The sequence below is a fragment of the Rattus norvegicus genome, chromosome 9 (genome assembly GCF_036323735.1).
Source record: "Rattus norvegicus strain BN/NHsdMcwi chromosome 9, GRCr8, whole genome shotgun sequence".
Taxonomy (NCBI): domain Eukaryota; kingdom Metazoa; phylum Chordata; class Mammalia; order Rodentia; family Muridae; genus Rattus; species Rattus norvegicus.
Window position 1 is genome coordinate 83,044,373 of NC_086027.1, and position 18,863 is coordinate 83,063,235.

At 52.6% G+C, this 18,863-nt stretch overlaps 1 protein-coding gene and 1 long non-coding RNA gene across 11 annotated transcripts in view; one reads left to right on the forward strand and one right to left on the reverse strand.

Moving 5' to 3' along the window:
- The window catches only part of Tns1 (tensin 1), a 210,940-nt gene that overhangs the window by 103,305 nt on the left and 88,772 nt on the right, over positions 1–18,863 (reverse strand). The window contains exon 1 of one of the 10 annotated variants that reach the window (XM_063266971.1): positions 132–149. The gene's annotated coding sequence lies outside the window, so the exon portion shown is untranslated. 10 annotated transcript variants of the gene reach the window in all.
- Positions 1,234–8,081, forward strand: LOC134480594 (uncharacterized). Its single transcript, XR_010055033.1, has 2 exons — positions 1,234–1,669; positions 2,643–8,081. It is a non-coding gene; the product is annotated as an uncharacterized LOC134480594 (long non-coding RNA).

Consider the following 18,863-nt stretch of genomic DNA (forward strand, 5'->3'; position numbering starts at 1 on the left):
CGTGGCCAGTGCTGCATTTAAACTTGGAGCTGGCGGGAAGGCTCCCGTAGGCTGAGATTGGCCAGATCTTCAGGTACAGCGCAGGGCACTTGGAGAGGGAGGCAGCGCCCATGGGAAGAGACAGTCATTACCAGTTCGTGGTCCTCACCCTTCTCTGAGCCAAGGTCAGGGTAACTTGGGCCTCTAGAGGAGGGAGAGAGGAAGGAGGGCTCAATGACCACACCACTCTGACAATTAGCAGGGCACGTGTCAGAGGCCAGTGCGTTCCTTTCTCTAGCCAACACATTTTTCTTGGATCTCAGCACTCAATCTTGGCTCTGATTCCTCACCCAAGCACCAGGCCAGAGGCCCACAGAGAGGCAGAGGGTGGCGAAGAGGCAGCTGCCTCTTCACATGGTAGGCAACCCCATCCTACTTGCAAACATACCGACATTTACTGAGCGGGTACCACCTGGCAGGCACGTCACTAAATAAAGTTCTTTGCCTTTTCAACAACCAGAAAGGCAGACTCTAGTGTTACCTCCCCAGAGGGGTGTGAGGCACAGATAGGGTAAGCAGTTTACCCGAGGTCACATAGCAGGGGTGAGGCTGGGGAATGAACCCAGGCAATCTGGGTGCCAAGACTTGGTGTGAAGAAGACTGATAACTCATGGCCCCTATCAGAGAATGAGGGGTACAAAAAAGGGCCCAAAGCTGAGTTCCCGATTCACATGAGCATAGAGCTAGCGGTAAATGTTTTAGAAGAGGTTCCTCAGGGGACAAGGCCCAGAATTGGAGCAAAGATGGGGAAGAGAGAGGAGGTCTCCAGAGCTGCCTATGGTCATCCTGCTCCACAGTCAGGGCTCAGACACAGCCGTCTGTCCTTTACGGTCCCAAGCCAACCCTACTATGGGGCTGTGAAAACGTGGACCATGTTCTCAGAGGCCCCCTCCCAACTCATCAGGTCTTCACAGGATCTGGGTAAACTTTCTGGGCCAATCCTGGCTGAGCTCCATTCTCAGCACTGCAGACAGTCAGACAGCCTCGGCCTATGGAGACCGCAGAAGATTGGAGCCACCTGGGCTTCCAGAGCCCAGACTGGCCCCCACTGCATAAAGGTGGGCAGTGGCTCTGAGATGTGCAGAGGGTCTCTCTCCCAGGCCCATCCTGACCCTGGAGCCTTTCCAACCCCTCACCCCCAACTCCCAGGGTAGATGTACTCACTGAGAACCAGCACCTAAGGGGATACGATCACACACACGCCCGCCCCGGCAATGTTGTAGCCCAGGGGGCTTTTCCACCCTGGGGCCCATAGCTAACTGGGCCATGGCTGCTGGCCCACGGACTTCTCAGACCTTCTGGTCTCATTCTTGCTTTCTTTTTTTTTTTTTTCCTGAGGCACAGAAATGTTTCCTTAAAAGGCCTCCTGTCTCTCTTCTCTCCAGCACCCTGGCCCCTAGCCACCCTCTCAGGAGCCCAGAATGTGCCAGGAGAACCAGGAGCCGTACCACCCCATGGCCTGTGCTCAAGAGCCCCACACTCCAGTCCGCCATCAGCAGTGGCTGACTCCCCTGACTGGAGGACTTACAAGCTCTGGGCTGTCTTCAAGGGCTCTGATGACAGCCCTGCTGTGACCTCCTCACCTTCAGGCGAGGCACCCAGGATTCCAGACACAGGTAGTCAGTCTCAGGTGAGCTGCCCCTCCCATCCCAATAGCCCGCTGGAATTGGTCAGAATCCACCTAATGTCCCATGTCCCCAAATGAAAGACAAAGGACAAGAAGTCACAGCAGCAGCAACTGCCACCACCACGTTCATCTCCAGCAGCCATGGGTCAGGTGCAGTAATGAAAACTCATCCAGGGCTTACTCGGCAGATGCGAGAGTGAGGCCACGGCTGGGCAGTGGCAAGAGCCTGCTCTGCTCCATACCTACCTGGCCCTTCACAGAGCACAGACCACTCTCCCCCAGACACCTGCCAGTTTCTCCTTTCATTATCTCACTACTCTGTAAGGGGAGGGCCTGGTCCCCAGTTGGGTGGCACTCCTGTCCCCAAAGCCATAGTAAAAACCTAAGTTCTCAGCCTTACTTACATAAAATTCCAAAACTGGCCAGGTCCTCCAGAGGAGGACCCCCATACTTGCAGCCCCTGACCCAAGAATCTGTACAGAAAGTTCATACCCCTAACTAGAATCTCATCACTCCAGGATCCAGCATTCACAGGATCCAGGTGGAAACACTGTCTTGGGTTTCCTTCCTAACATTTGCTGGGTATGTGTGTGTTTTCTCATTTTATTTGGTGGTGGCTATTTGAAGCAGGGTCTTACTATATAGCCAACACAAACCCAGAAACCTTTCTTTCCTGTCTTAGCCTCCCTTGTGATGGAATCGTAGATTTTCGTGACCCTATACTTGGTTCATGAACCCCCTTCCCACCACCATTTTCTAATAGAAACAATTTTAGAATTGTGTGTGTGTGTGTGTGTGTGTGTGTGTGCACATGTATGAATATTGGACACATTTGTACCACCACATGTGTACAAAGGACAGAGGGGTCATTTTTCCCCTCCCACCACGTGAGTCCTGGAGATGGAACTCTGGTGTTTGTTGGCAAGAGTCTTTACCCTCCGAGCTGTCTCATTGCTCCTCTCCCTTTTTATTGCAGTAAAATACACGTAACATATAAAGTTCCACCTTGGGGGCTAGAGATGGGCTCAGCGGTAGAACTCTTGACTGGAATATACAAGAGGCTGGATTCAGTACCCAGTACCACGATGATGATGACGATGACTGTGGCAGCAGCGGTGGTGGCGGTGGCTGTGGATTTTTTAAAGTTTTTAAAATAAAAAAGTATCATTTAATCATTTCTAAATATACAAATAGGTGAATTTGAATATATCCACAATGATATACTAGCCACTACCTACTTCCAGAACTTTTTCATCATCTAACACACCACCCACACTGAATAATGAGTCTCCTCTTCCCCTCCCCATTCCATAACATCTTAACTTCTGCTGCCTACCCTAGAGACCTCTTGAGGTCTGATAATAGATACATAGCGGAGATGGGGAGGTTGACCAAGACAGATCCCACGAATCAAGATTTCTATCCCACCAAGGCAGGCCACACAAACTCTGGTCTTCCAGGACCCTCTATCCTGAAGCTGGACACAGAACATCTGACCCTTCCCTTGTGCCTCAGTGGGACACGGGACCCTCTTCATTACAAAGAAAGGAATGATGCCCAGAAAGGCCAAGAAGAATATTGACAAAGGCTCCCTCACTCCCCAACTGCTCACCCTGTATACCTCATCACCTGAATCCTTCATCAAATTCCTCCTGATACACAATAAACCACGCCTCCTACATCTACTGGGCAGGCCACTACAGCAAATTGGTGGCACCCAAAGCAGGGGCACATGAATCTCAGTTTGACACCCACTTGGTCAGAAGCACAAAGACACCCTGGAGTTTGGAACTGAGATCTATAGGACAGAGGGCAGTCCTGGGGACCAAGTACCCAACCTATGGAGCCTGTCATGTGTCTAGTTTGATATTGGGCTAAACTGGGCTGGAGGTCACCTGCAAGTGTCACCACTGCAGAGCTGTTTGCTGCTGGGGAGAGGACCCACATACATATCCCAGAAGCCACAGAAAGTCTTGTGCTATCTGGTGAGACAGGACATCTGTGTTTGGCTGACAGCATATTCATGAAAGGCCAAGCGCATGCTTGCCTTTTTTGTGTCTAGGCTGATTCCACCTCATGCTATAGCTGAATGGCTCCCCAAGTTGGCATGTGAAAATCCAAACCAGTCCCTTGAAATGTGCCCAGTGACGGGTCCTTAAAGAGGTAACTAAGTAAGTCCGCTGAGGTGAGTCTTGACTCAGTTCAGCCTCTTATACTGACAGGAAGATATCCAAACACAGACCAAGGAGGGAGACCCCGTTAGGACACAAGGTGAAGGAGGTGCCCACATACCAAGGAACCAGGCCACAGAAGACAAGTGCTGTGCTGATCCTGATTGCAGAACCCAGCCTGGAAGCCATGAGAGCAAATTTCATGACCCCCAAACCCACATTTCTAAGATCCACCAAGGTTCAAGGTAAAAGTTAAAAGCTGTCCCACTGTGTACGGATCTGTTCACTACTTGATGGATCCACACGGGTCGTTTCCAGAGAAGTGTTAATGGTGACTCACACCTCTGTCCAACATATCCAGATACCCACACCAGCGACACCAAATGGTACATGGGACACAGGGACAGTGGGGTTTATAAAGCACCTACTGTGTGTCACTGGGTTGGGCACTTCATAGCCGCTCATATTTTCACTTCCAGACCAGTTGTTAAAGTAAATAAGGCTCACAGAAGTTAAGCTACTTGGTCAAAGTCAAACATCTGGCAACAGTAGTGGGGCAGCAATGGCCAGGAGGGCACCTAGGTTTCTGCCCATCAAGCTCTAGTCTAACATGTGGTCTCTCTTTCCCCCGCTCCATACCTAGCAAGGTGAGCATGAGTACATTATCTCCCAGGGTCTCAGGTCACTTCCCAACACCTCCCTTGCTTCAGGCTGCCCCAAACACCTCCCTTTCCTGCCCATTCTCTGCCCTGTGCCTGAATGTCAATCACACTGAGGAAACCATGCTGGAGCTGCAGGACGCTGAGACTGTGGACATCCCAAGGAGGATAGTGAGCCCCGCACCGCACCGAGGAGGTTCACTTCAGTCTCTCCGACGTGGAGGCAGGGATGTGTGGCTTGTTAAAAGAGCTAACAGGTCTCCCCTTTAGCTGGATCCCAGGCTGGGTGAGGGGAAGATGAACTGACCAAGGGACACCAAGGTGGGGAGAAAAGGGGAGGGACACTCTTTCCATGCTTGACATGGGCAGCTGTGAGTGATCAAGAAAAGAGGACAGACTTGGCTGCTGGCCCTGAGGAATCACTGAAGGTTCTTGAGTAGAGGAAGGACAAGCAGAAGCTATGCTCCAGGCAGAGAAGTCCTGGAGTGGGGGAAGGAGGGATGGAAGAGTGCAGAACTTAGGGCAAGCATGGTGGTGCAATATCCATACCAAGAGCAACCAGAAAAAGGGAGGAGCCTGAAGCCCAGGGCTAGGGGAACATTGGATACCCTCAAAATCTAGGGGCCCACAAAACACTCTAGCCCAGAGCTTCCAGCCTAGCCTCTACACCTTCCATTCCCAAGCAGAGACGCCATCCACCACTCTGTCTTCCGGCACCTTTTATACCAAGAGGCAGCCAGTATCTTAGCTCTGGTCACCAAGTGTCACCACATGGTGGCCCCAGAAAAGTAAAGTGTCCGCCCCTGCAACTGAGGAAACAACTAAATGGAGCCTCATCTGTGGGTTCATCATCAATGCGCTGGGACAATCAAGACCCCAGAGAAGTCACCCTGTGTTGTCCTGGAAGCCTAGGTGTCCCTCGGAACTTGTAGGTGTCAAGACCATGGGGTTGAGGCCCAGAAGAAAGACAAGACTGTTCGAAGAGTGCCAGCAGGGCTCAAGGTCACTCAAGGCCTCCCAAGATGAGCATCATGCCCTAGGCAGGAAGTCCTGAGGGGCAGGTAAGCACTGCCCTGGCTCTACGGCCTCTGGGTCTATACAAACCCTGCAGGGGACAGTTCCTCTCTGTTCTCAGCCAGCCAAGGCTCTTTCCTTCCCTTATATAGAGTTCAACTATGACAGAAAACGAAGTGTACCAAGTTTCTTCATGCTCCGAGGCAAGAAGAGGCCTGTTCCCAGGGACGCCTTGGGCCGGACAGACGGCCCCTGCCCTGGATCCCTCTGCTCCAGTGATGACAGAGACTTGGAGGGTCCTGCTCTTCCTACAAACACAACCCAGACTAGACTCAGAACTTGAAGACAGTGCTGTGTCAGATCACTGATTCAGAACACTGAACCCAAGACCCCAAGACCTCAGCACTACTTCACTATGCCCCAAGTTCCTCCTCTGACTTGGGTCCTCTTCTGTGGCACCTGTCATTGTCTGCCTGGCCCACGGCCGGGTCCTACGCATTGGTCGGATGGGCTATTAGAGCGGGGAAATCACTCTCCTGGCAGATCCCTCCAACCCCACATATGGGAGTGGCTCTCACACCAAACACAATGCAACTCACTCATCAAACAGCCTGCCTGCAGCCAGATGAGATGACCGGTATGCCCGAGCCTCTGGAAACCTATGGAATGCAGCATTCAGAGCAACCCTCAGTCAGAAGGTCCCCCAAACAGCTAAGGAGTGGGGGAAGCAGACAAGCTATGATCAAGCAGGCTGCATCGCTGAAGCTGATTGCCTTCTGTGCCTGGAAGATGGCACGCACAGTGATTCTCAACCTTCCTAGTGCACTGATCCTTTGTTGTGACTCATGTTGTGGTGACCCCAACCATAAAATTACTTTTATTGCTACTTCATAACTCTAAGTTTGCTACTGTTATGAAACGTGATGTAAAGATCTGATAAATGACCCCAAAGTGAGCCGTGCCCTACAGGTTGGGAACTACTACCCCAGAGACTCTATGGGTTGCACCTAGGGAGCCCAACTCCAAACCCCACAGTGCCAACACAATGGTCATGCTTGCTGATCCTCGTAGTTAGGGAAGCCAGGAAAAGAACAAGGTTACCCACTAGGGTGCAACTGAACCTGGGAGCAATAGAATCTGAGCTCTGAGCACATGCCTGGTGCTCAACACCCAGGGTCAGAAGAGCAAGAGGCAGACAATGGCCAGGAAACATGGGATGGGGAAAGAGAACACAGAAGAGAACATGGCCGGACTTGACACCAGCCACTGTCACCCTCCTCTGGGCCACCCAACATGGTTCAAGCCAAAATCTGTGCATCCCCCTTTTCTCATCCTATCCCTTATTCCCCAAGCCTGGCAGTCTCTCTCCCAAGCCACCACTGCAGTGCCCTGAGTCAAAGACATGGTGACATTAACCTGTCCCAGGACCTCCTCTCTTGCCCTTGGTCTCTTCTTGGAAATCAGGAAGCCATTTCTAAAATGTGCCTGAGCCATGTTACTCCTCAGTCTAAAGGCCTGGCCACCTTAAGTGCAAGGATCCAGTCTAAATGTCCCAACACAGCTGCCACGGTCTATGGGGACCTGTGGGGTCACTCCTACAGGCCCACTTCTCGACCTTCCCTCCAAACCCCTATACCATTTCCTGCCCATCTATTCCAAATTCTATCCTCTGTTGGAGAGCTTCTCGGCCACTTCACAGACAAAGAAAAGCATGGCACCGAGAAGCCACATCTGCAGCCTAAGGTCACACAGCATCAAAGGGCAAGCATGGAAGCATAGCTCTGCCCCAGGAGGCCTCAAGACAGACTCCATTCCTCCCAGTAAGACCAACAGGGAGCCTTCCACAGAGGCCATGGCTTCTGAGGCTAGGGAGAGGACAGCAAACTGGGCTGAGCAATGTGTAGCCAGATGTGCTCAGATGAAGCAAATAAATGCCCAGGCTCTGCAGGAGCCTCATAGCTCCAAAGCCAGTAGGAGAGCGAGAGGGCAAGAGTGGGGCGGGGCTGGCAGCCAGGAGGCCTTCCTGAAGGAGGCAGCTGCACTGAGTGAGGTGAGAAGGCTCTGAAAGGGGACAGAAGACAGTGTGAAGAGGGTACTTAAAGGGGACACAAGGGGGTACTTAAAAGAGAAGATGGCAAAAGGCGGGCCTGTTAGCACAGGCCTGGAATCCCAGCTATGTGGGAGACTGCAGCCCAAGGACTGAAGTCTCAAGGCTGTCTCAGCAGCATGCTGGTGAGGTAGCGCTGTTATAGAGTGCTCACATAACTTGTACAAAAGTATAGCCCAAGAGGCTTCTGGGAAATCTGCCACCTGATGCAGGAGCCCGGCCTCTGTCCTGAGTGCAGGGGCTGAACCCACTTCCACGAAGTCTCTGAAATACAGAGAACAGGAAAACCTCAATCCCTCTGGGGCCAGGCATTTGTTGCAGGGGTAGGGGGTACAGCCCATGGCACACAGGTGACTTCCAGGAAGTTCCTTGACTTCCAGGAAGTTCCTAGAAGCTGGGCCAGGGACAGGCTATGGGCTTGGTCAATGTTTGGTAAGGGGGGAGGGGGCAGAGGAAGTGACAGGTCCAAGAAACAGACCCAAGCAGCCACTCAGGCCATGGTGACTGAGCTCCCAGCTGAGGAGAAAGGGGAAAGAGAGCGGCCCCAACCCTGGACGGAAGCTGTGGCCTCAGGAGGAGACAGGCATGTAAACAGACTTATAAATCTGCCCGGAACTGCGACAGTGGAAGTTCGAAGAGGCCGTTCTTGCTCTAAGATGACTGTCCATCTGTTTTTCCCAAGGTTACACCCAGAAGGAGGCTGCCTTCCTCACCCCGCACTCCCCTCTGAGGGTGTCTGTCCCTGCAGGAGGACTTTAGAGAATAAAAATATTTGACCTTAAGCCATATTTGAACAAGGAGGCAGGAAGGATGCCTGAGAAGGAGGAAAACTTAAGAGCAATGGGAAAATCCACAGAGCCAAAGGTCTCAGGAATTGCTAAGGACTGGATCGGCAGCCAGAGGGATGTGTCAGGGAAGGCTGGGGGGAGCGGAGACAGCCCTTGGGTTGAGTCAGGCCCTGTGGAGAAGGGTCCCACAGGGGCCGATTCAGCCCCTTGTCTCCTCAACGGTGCCTTCTGCAGCAGTGCAGTCCAACCGCATGTGGACCTCTGCCCTAGTACAGATGCAGGGTTTCCTAGAAAGGAAGAGCTCCGCCCTGTTTCCCAACCTTTACAAAGTCCCTGATCCACCACCCAGATGGCAGGCTGATTTTGTTTGGCTGATCAGATCGGCCTGCCTGCCCCTTTCAAGTAGCGGGACTACAGGTGTGCACCACCATGCCCAGTTTTAGGTATTTCAGATATTGGAAGCCAACGTGTCTTACATACTAGGCAAGCACTGTACCCAGATGAGCCCCATCATACAGTCCCAGGATGGCAGCCTGGAGAGGGAGAGGTGCTAAAACGCATCCACTTCAGCCTTCATCCTCCGGATGCTATAATTTCAGCAACACAGAAATGTCAAAAAGGTCATCTCAAATTTGAAGAAATGTCTTAAATTTCTGTTGGTTCTCTGGACTCCCTAAATAGCCTATCTCGGTGCCTAATGGGACTGACAGGAAGTCCTTCCCAATATCTAGCTATTTCTCCTTTTAAAGGAGCCGAAGCTTGCCAAAGCAGGATGAAAACAAAGCCAACCTCATGTTCGTCAGGGGAAATTCCACAGCCTCGAAGTCTGTCTATGAACTTCGCGTCTCCTGGGCCCTTTAAGGATCGTTTTGTCCTGCTCACAACTCCAGATAGCTCAGCACTAAACCAAACCGCTTTCTGTGTGTTGACGCCCTTACCAAATTCCTGAACACCTCCAAGAGGCCACAAGTGTCCAACTAAAATGCAAGGGACTGGATAGACTGCAAGCCCAGTGTGGTCTTGGGCATCCTTTAACTCCCTCACTCTCAGTATCCTCACAGGGAAAGGGACTGATGGGAACTACGCTGCAGACTGGTTGGGAATAGTTAACAAGACTGTGATCAGGCTGAGGGTATAGCTCAGCTGTGGAGCACATGCCTTTCCCCACCCTGCAAAGCGTCAAGATGAAGTCGACTGAGCTCCCATCTGCAGGGATGCCTGGTACACAAAGCAACGGTCCTCTGTGTGCCTCAAAGTTCTCCACTGACCCCCAGCCTGTGATGTGAGTTCCCTTGCCAGCCCCCCCCTTTTATGGAAGAAACTGAGAACCTGCAGGAGAGAGAAAGAAGTACATCGTGAAGATTCTCATCTAGGCTGGAAGGATGGCCCAGTGGTCAAGCACGCTTGCTGCTCTTGCAGAAAACCCGAATCCAATTCCCAGCACTCAAGTAATGGCTCACAACCATTTATAACTCCAGTTCTAGAATATCTGATACCCTCTTCTGGCCTCCTCGGGCACCAGGCATATACCTGTGCGTGCACATGTGTGCACATGCACACACACGTATATATGCATGTATGTGTGTGTGTGTGTGTGTGTGTGTGTGTGTGTGTGTGTGTGTAGGTAGGTAGGTAGGTAAAACAGTTATACACATAAAGTAAAAATAAGCATCCAATGATCCCATCTGTCAATCAAAAACATCTACCCAATGACAATTCCCATCCAAACCCCGGCCTCCACTCTTTATGTAGCTTAAGCTTCAGTTATCTGAAAATCCTCTCTGCAGAAATTTCTGACCCACGGATGGCAGGGACAGTGGTAAACAATGCATGAGCCTGGTCCAGAGCCCCAGAAGCAGGAGGTCCCTAGGGCAGCGCAGCACAGCCTCACGAATCTCCTTTAAGACCATCTGTGGCAAGAGGCAGGAAACCCTTCTTGCTCCCAATTAGCCAGCAACAGAGACTTGAAGCAGGGCCAGCCCCAAGGCCAGAGCAAGCCTGGCTGTAACTAGCATTGTTTGACTCTGTGTGACGCATATCCACTCCAGTCATGTTTCCTTGTTCCTGGGAAAAGCTCGAGGACGCACACTGACAGGGAGACAAGGGAAGGAAGGCAGCAACAGACCTGGCTCTCACTGGCTCACACAGCAGGCAGGTTAGGGAGGAGGAGAGAAAGTGTCTATCAGATAGAGAATCCGTGACCCAGAGACACCCACAGACAGCACAGCAGTGACCACACACAGCCTTCAATGCCCCAGGCAATACACACTCCACACCCAGCACACACTCCACACCACTTTGCCAGATGCAAAGTCACTCCCTAGCCCTCTGGCCTCACCCCAGAACAGACTCGTGAAGGCACTGCCAACACATCCAGCTGCCTGTATGACCCAGAGCACTGAGGAGCCAGAGCCAAGGCAGCGGGAAGCCAGATGTGCGAAAGAAGTAGATGAAAGTGAACTGGAAGTCTGAGGGTCCTTGAAGCACCATCAGGTCTCAACCCCACCACCCCAAGACCTACAGGAATCAGGCCCTCTACTGACTGACGCCTGAGATAACAGCAGATTACCCTTGGACTTGAAGTTGATGGTTGTCTGAGCCCTGCCTAACTTAGAAGCACAGAAGGAAGAATGTTCACACTTGTGCGTGCACTTGCATGCATGCGCGTGCGTGTGCACGCGCACACACACACACACACACACACACAGAGAGAGAGAGAGAACTGGAAGTGTCAGAACCAGCAGGGTGGGGCTAACTGGAAGGTAAACAGTCTCAAAAGTATGGAGGCACCAAAACTGCTATTTTAGTGTCTGGATCTACTGGACATGTGATTCTTTTCAAGCCACCAGAGATTCAAGTGATTCCCCTTTTTCCACAGGAAGCCACCCAAACTGAAAAGAAGAATGAGTTGTCCATCTGGGAGGGGCTGAGTGAGACGCAAATCCAGAAATGCCAGACTGCACACTCGGCAATCTCTAGCAAGTCCACTTCAAGTTAGATGCTGACCAGGGCAGGGGTGATGGCCCAGATAGTGGGTGGGACTGATACAGATAGAATCAGAGGGAATAAGGAGGGGTGTGGCCAAGGCTTGGACAGGACCTTCTACTCAAAAGGAGGAGTTAGGAGGTTGGGTTCAGAGATTGTGATTCAGCAACCTCTGGGGAGCATTCTAGAGCTCCAATCCCACGTCTAAGGGCCACCTGCCCTAGAGACACCAAACTATTACTCACAAGTTACTCACTTTGCCTTGGCATTCACCGTGGCAAGTTGAGCCTCCCACTCTTTCGCTGAGAGTGAGCATGGAGGAGCCAAAAGATCCATGGCTCCCCTCCCTCTGGCCAGAGCATCCCCAACCTGAGTCACAAGGACACACCAGACTCTGGCCCGCTCCCAGTGACAGCTGTTCCTCTCTGCTCAGTTCCAAGAAACAGATGCCTAGAGGAATGGTCACTGTCCCCAGACACAGAACAGCTGAACCCAGGACCAGAAGGGAGCTTCCCAGCATCTCTGCCAGCATCCCAGCGGATGCTGGATACTTGGGAGCCTGATCTCAACAAGACAGATGTTCCCAGGCACAAGAACAGGAGCCTACATGCAGAAAGCTCTGTGGCTGCAAGAGAGAAAGAACTCTGCTAAGCCCAGCCTCTCGTTCCACAGGTGAGACTCCTGGTCCCCAGAAAAGGACAGTCGATGTCAAAGTAGGTGACCAACTGCCTGACCCCCACTCCCGACACCCTGAGTTGTTCTACAACAATCAGCAACTCTTCCCCTGACTCAGAGGACAGTTTCCTCCTATCTACTCTCTCCTGTCACATAGCTGCTGTAGTCCCCACAGCAAGAGGGTAGCAACTCAGGAAGAGAAGAGGAGGCTTAGAGATGCTGCAGCCAGACCAGTCACTAAGAGAACTGATGTTCGAGCCAGTACCAGAAGCAGGAGACAGAGCCAGGACCTCTGGTTACAGGTTGAAGACCAGACCCTCTGGTACAAGACGACTGGTGGAAATCTCAGGGCCCCATCTGGGGAATTTCAAGAGTCTTGCCTCCCTCCTGTTGTCCTCTCCTCCATCATTCCCACCCCACCTCATCCCTAATCACCAGGCTCCTCTACTCCCATATTCAGCTCAGTCACAGAGCTCAGAGGCAGCAGCTGCCATAGTGTGGTGAACCAAGGAGTATCTAAGCCTTCGAAGGCGTCCATTCATCTCGTGTGTTCTCCCATCCTGGCAGCTGCCAGGCAGAAGCCTTGCGCACTCCCTCTCCTGACCTGCTTCCTCTCCCCACCCCACTCCAATTCCCATCACCAGTAACAGCAGCAGCCACAGTGGCAGAGGTTACAGAGTGTGGAGCAGGCCAGCCCCACTTTTCCAGTTCCCACGTTCACAGTGCAAGTAACTCAAGATAAGCGCTGGTGTGTGGAGTAAGCTGTTAGTGGTTGCGCTGCCTGTCAGAGTCGGGATTCAAACCTGCACAGTGGGGCTACAAAGCCTGTGACGTAACTGTAAGGCCACACCACCTTATGATAACTCGCACTCCAAGAATCAAAGGTTCCTGAGATTCCCTCTCCTCCCTCAACATACAGTACTGAGCACTTGTGATGTGCTGGCACCCGGCCTTTGAGATGCTCAACATTCCTCCTGGTTTTAAACAGACTGCCCCTGTCCCCACACTTACCAGCCACTTAATGTCAGACTGGGCACTGTTGACTTCCAGCAGACAGGCTCCTCCACCAGACTAAGGGACACCCTTGATCATTCATTTATTCATTCAACACACAGTGGGCCTACTGTATTCTGGGACCCTCAGTAAAAGAGAGTCCCTAAAAGAGCATCTTGGCCCTTAGTTATGTGAGCTGCCTGCCTCACTCCACCTCCATCATCACAGCTTATTAAGAAGCCTTGTGTGGGGAGGGTTCCCACAGCCAGCAGGCTCTGGTCTCAGAGCACAGGAAGAAAGTTTGAGAGATGGGAGGGGGGCACAGTAACACCAAGAAGACCTCCCAGTCTCCGGGGTTAAGGACACAGGTCCTGGATGAAGCTTATTCCTAGGAGTCCCCTGTCTAACCCCTTCCTAAACCAAAACCTCATCCTGTCTCTCCTATGTAAAAATCCCTCCCAACTTTGACTTGGCTCAGGAGATCTCTCACCCCTTACCACCCAAGTAAGACCTCTGGGCTCTCCCCAAAGCCACTCTTTGTCACAGGTTCCCTCATTAAACTGCATTCGGCACACAGAACTTTATTTTAACACCCCCACAGCACACAGGACTATGCTGGAAAGTGGACCTCATCTTACAGACTCGGCTGGACATTGGCCAGGCCAATGTCACACGGGATGTAAGTGGCAGAAAGACAGAGAGTCATTACGTTACCCATCCTTACATGCATGTCTGTTCCATACCTGAACAAGTGCCTCTGTAAAACTCCTTCTCAACCTTCAAAACCCATCTCAAAAGGCTCTTCCTCCCAGAGGCCTCAGCTACTCCACCAACTCACAGAACCGGCTTCCTGCTTCCCATCCCTCCCGCATTTTGCAGAAGAGCTATCTACTCCCCTTTGTCTCCAGCTAGAAGGTGTCTCACTGGCCCTTCCACTCCCATATCTGGCACCCTGCCTGGCACAGAATGGATGCCCTAAAAGGCTGTTAATGTGAAATCAGAATGGCCCCCAGGCCCAGCTGGATTGGCCCTGGCTCCTGGCCTCCGCAGCAGGCTCATGGGCATTGCCGGACCCAGGGAGCCAAAGCCAGCAGCCCGTCTCCTCCAGACCCAGATGGCAAGCAGGCAGCCAGGGCCCTGGTCTCATACTCCCCCTCCTAAGCCCAGCCCCTCTCTGCTTCACCAGCTCTGAATCTGGGAGTCTCAGCCGGTGATTAGGGCCCTAATCAGGCAGGACTTCCTGCCAGCCACTGCCAGAGGTGGGGGCGGGGCAGGAGGGAAGCAAGGTCAACCCAAGGTGAAGTTTCACAGCCAGGGACCCAAGGAGCTCCACACCCCCACTGGCAGATTCTCTTTAGTTGCCTCCGGCACTACACCTCTCCAAACCTTTGACTGCGAAGTGAGGACAAGGAGACTCAGAGAGGGAAGAGACTCAGCCTTGAGGGAGAGAGAACCCGGCCAGCCTGAGATCTGTTGGTAAGAAGAGTACCACTCCTGTACTGCCTTGGGTCAGGGGCGCCCAGGGTAGAGACCCCCTTAGTACTCCCCTGGAGCCTCAGACACAGCCCTGTCCTCTGCTAGCACCAAGCCCAGCATTGAACCCCAGACCATTCTCTGAAGAGTGGCTATGGGCCAGCTAATTGCCTGGCCTTCTGGAGGATGTGTTCAAGGTGAGGCCACTTCTCATCTGTCAAGGATCAACAGTGTAGAAGGGCAGAGGGGAGCCAGGCTGAGGAGGGAGGCCAGAGAGAGTCCTGCCAATGGTCATCATGATCAGCCTACAACATACTTCCTTCAAAAGAATCTTCAATGCTTTCTGCAGCTGCAACTGGGCGGGCCAGGGGTCCGGAAACAGTGCTCACCCCTGACCCAGAGCGACCTGAGCCTCCTGGGTGGGGATCTCTGGGTAAAAGAGCAGGCCAAGAGGCTGATCCTTGCTGGAGGAATGTCAGGGACACTAGAAAGCCATGGACCCCAAAGAGGGTATAGGCCTGAGAGGGAATGGAGTGTGGCCAGGAGACCTACTGACCAATCTTAAAGCTCTCAGCTCCTGTGTACACACGGGAAGGGCTGGGGTGGTTGTCCCCACCCCTTACCAACAAGGGACTCAATTAGATTGTAAAGAGAAACGCCAGTTAGGCTTCAAGAAGCCCTGGAGGGTCTATGCCAGTTCACTGGTCACCTGGGAATGGCACTCCAAAACCATCCCTATGGCTAAAATCAAGCAAGGGTAACCTGTCTGGAGGGAGGCAGACCAGGCCCTTGCCAGGCCTGGGAGGTTCTAACATAGGCAGTGGCTCTCTGAAGGGTGGGATGGGATCCCAGAGGGACTTGGGATGGCAACTTTCTCAGAGTCCTGTGTAAACACATACCAACTCCAGCTCCCTGGGGAGACAAGCCTGTGGTTCCTCTGGAGCCTCCTAACTGCAGACAGAGGCAAGGCCAGGGAAGGCAAACCCTGCCCTGATATGAACAGCCCCTAAAGGAAACCCGTGGGTGGGATCCGGACCTGCACTCTCCAGCCAGGATAGGGAAGTAACAACTGTGATGAAAGAGAACAAGGCCAACAAGAGGCAGGCTCTGGAATGAATGACACCCGCTAACAACGCTCACCTTTGGCTTTTTTTGTTTTGGATGTTTTGTTTTGTTTTTGAGAAGGGCTTTTGTGTATCCCAAGCTAACCCGGAACTTACTTTACAGTCACAGATGATCTTGAACCCTTGATCCATAGCCTCTACCTCCCCAGTGTTGGTATTGCGGGTGTCTACAACCATGTCCAATTTATACAGTACTGGGGAAAGAACCCAGAGTTTTGTGCACGCTGTGCAGGCAAGCATCCTGCCAGCTGCCCCGCATCCCAGACATCAAAGCACTTTAAGTCAATGAATCCATTTAACCTCTCCGTCCATACCATGGGGCAAATACTACTGACCCATTTTAGCGGGGAAACTGAGGTGAGAGCCAGTCGCTTGCCAAGATCACACAGTAAACAGGAATGGCTGCCATAGGCAGGCATTCTCCAGAAGGCTCGGCTCCAGCCTCATGCCCTCCCTCTGCCTTGCTCTATACTTCTGAGGAAAAGCAGTGTTGTCGGTAGGCTTACAGCTCTTCAGCAGGCCTGTCCCAAACCCTCAGTCCTCCAGCCTCAGTGGACACCAAAAGCCTCACATTGAACAGCCAGGGAGCACCAGTGCAGCCAGATGACAGTCAGACACGTGAGAGTGAGGAACATTTGCAGCAGATGAGGCCCATGTTCCCTCCAAGGGAAGGCTAGGAAGTCCCTGGAGAAGCTTCCAATGGCAGAGAGTGGTGAGCTCACAGAAGCCCTCCTGAGGCCCTCATCTGGTCGGATCCCTGGATCCACCCTTCTTTACCAGTCCCTGGCCGGCCTGGTGCTCTGGCCTGAGCTGCAGGCTCAAAGCCCTAAAAAGGCAGGGAACACACAGTCTAGCAAGCCCTGCAGGAGAAAGGGCTGAAACTCACCCTGTCCCTTCTCAACACAGTTCCAACTCCTCCAGGGAAACCGAGGTGAGGACAAGAAGGGAGATGGCCAAGAGCCACAACCTAAGCAGAGAACCAGCTACCCTAGTACCTCTAGCTGCCAGCACAGGGCATCCATGGAGGCAGCACGGGCTATGTATGAGGCTGGCAACCCCACCACCCCCACCATTCCTTTCCCAGCTGGCTTGTGCCCACACCTCTACACGCCTAATAGCTCTGTAAAGTTAAAAGCCAGCCAGCCAGGGAGCCATGAAGCCAGAGGCCTCAGGGGATAGTGCTGGGGACAAAGTGGAGGCCTGTCCCACCCCCACCCCCCATGTCTAAAAACAACCTCCCTCCCCCACAGTCATGCTCCTTTCTGATGTTTGTTTATTGTTGTTGGGGGAGTGGGGCTTGACCTGTCTTTCTGGCAAATCTCTATCCTCCATCCCCAAAACCTCAGTTTCCCTTTCTAGGGCCAAGGAAAATTAAGTGAGAGATGATTACAACAACAACAACAATAACAACAACAACAATAACAACAACGGACCACAGCCCAGTGTATGCCTCCACTCAGCCCTAACATTCCTCTCTGCTCCCCCATCACTGGGTCCCTTTCTTCCAGAAGGAAAAAATACTCCCATCAGGAAGCCTCCCCAACCTCTTGGCTGTAGACAAGGGATACAAGTTAGACAACAAGAAGAACTTCCTCTTCAGAGGAAGCCAGAGGGTAAGAGGTACTAAGCTAATTCGAGGTATGCTGGCTTTGTGCAGAACCTCAGAAGCCAAGGGGCCACAGGCATCCACAGGCTGTGGGGAGAGGCCAGCTGAGTTGGGCTGGCTGAGCTAGAAAGGATGGAGTCCAGGTAGTGTCCTAAACCCCAAGAGAAGCCATCAGGACACCCCACCCCCAGCACTGAGTTTGGAAAAGTGTCAACCCCCACTGCCCCTCCTTCCCAGGGAAAACAGGTTTGAGGAGGCCATAGGAGGTCACCTATTGCTTTCCTACTCCACCGGAAGAACAGTAAACGCCCTTGACTTGTTCCCCACCTCCAACATTACCCCAACACACTGGTTATTACACAAGCTACTTAGTGAAGCCTTGACAACACTGAAGTATTTGTAAAGGGGGAAACTGAGGCCTCCCCCGGCTTCTCCTGAATCTCAGATTCTGACATCTCTGTCCACCATCTCCAAGAGCTAATAAGAAGGCCACTCTGAGCTACGCAGGGCAGGGTTTCAGAATGCCCAACATGGAAGCCACTCCTTGTCCTCAGACACTAACGACCTGTGGCACATGCCATCCCTTCCCCTTCACCCTGTGTCATATGACTGAAGGGTCCATTCTACCTCCCAGGAGTTAACCACAGGGCCAAGCAGAGAGGCCAAGAGGAAGCACTTCACAACAGCAGCACAGGAAGCAGCTGGGGCAAACCTGGTGGGCAGTCAGCTATGAGTGCCAAGGAGAGGCACATGCAAGCACTCTCTATTCCCCAGGGCAGGCAGGGACGGTGACCCTGTGAGTTCCCACCCACGCCCCAAGCCTGAAGCCACAGTTCTGACCCCCCATTCCAAGCCCCTATTCCAGAGCCAGAGAATTCCCCAACTCTAAGACTCCCAGGACCTCAGCATCCCCAGAGACCTTAAAGGTCATCTTTCTCACCACATCTCAGTGCAGGAATCCTTCCACAGTGTCCAGCTTGTCCAAACTGCCCCTTGGAACAGTCCGCTCATTACCTTATACCAAAGCCCACTCTCTTGCTGACCTGCAGGAAATTCTGGAAGCTCCTGTTTAAACCCTCATTCTTCCATGTCAAATCCCCATCATCCCTGGTCCTCCCTTGCTCTTTGAATGCAGTCCAGCAATGCTGGGTGCTCCCAGAACAGCAGCCTCCTTCTTGGTCTCCCAGGCACCACCTCCCCTTAGCCCACTCCTCCTGGCTGTCACCAACACTAACTTCTGCTCTAGGGCTCTGAGGGAGATGAGTTAAGTGTGGGGTGAAGAGAGCCAGAGGTTCGAGGCCCAGACAAGGGAAGTCTGAAAGGTTCCTAGGCTATCTCCTATACTCCCCAAGACTCCTCAATTTCAGATCAACTCCTCACCACTCATATCCCCTCTCCCAACCTCTCTTCTCAACTTCACCGTTGACCACGTTGGAAACCCAGTGTTAGTGCCATAGAGGATTTGCCCACCCAGCTTTGGACCACATGGATGGTGGCTAAAGGTCCTTGGGCTATAGTATGGTTGGAGTCCTAGGGGAAAGCTGGGGTCTAGGAGACAAGGCTGCAGCCAGCTGGCAAGGGCAGGAGGCACTGGAAGCCAAG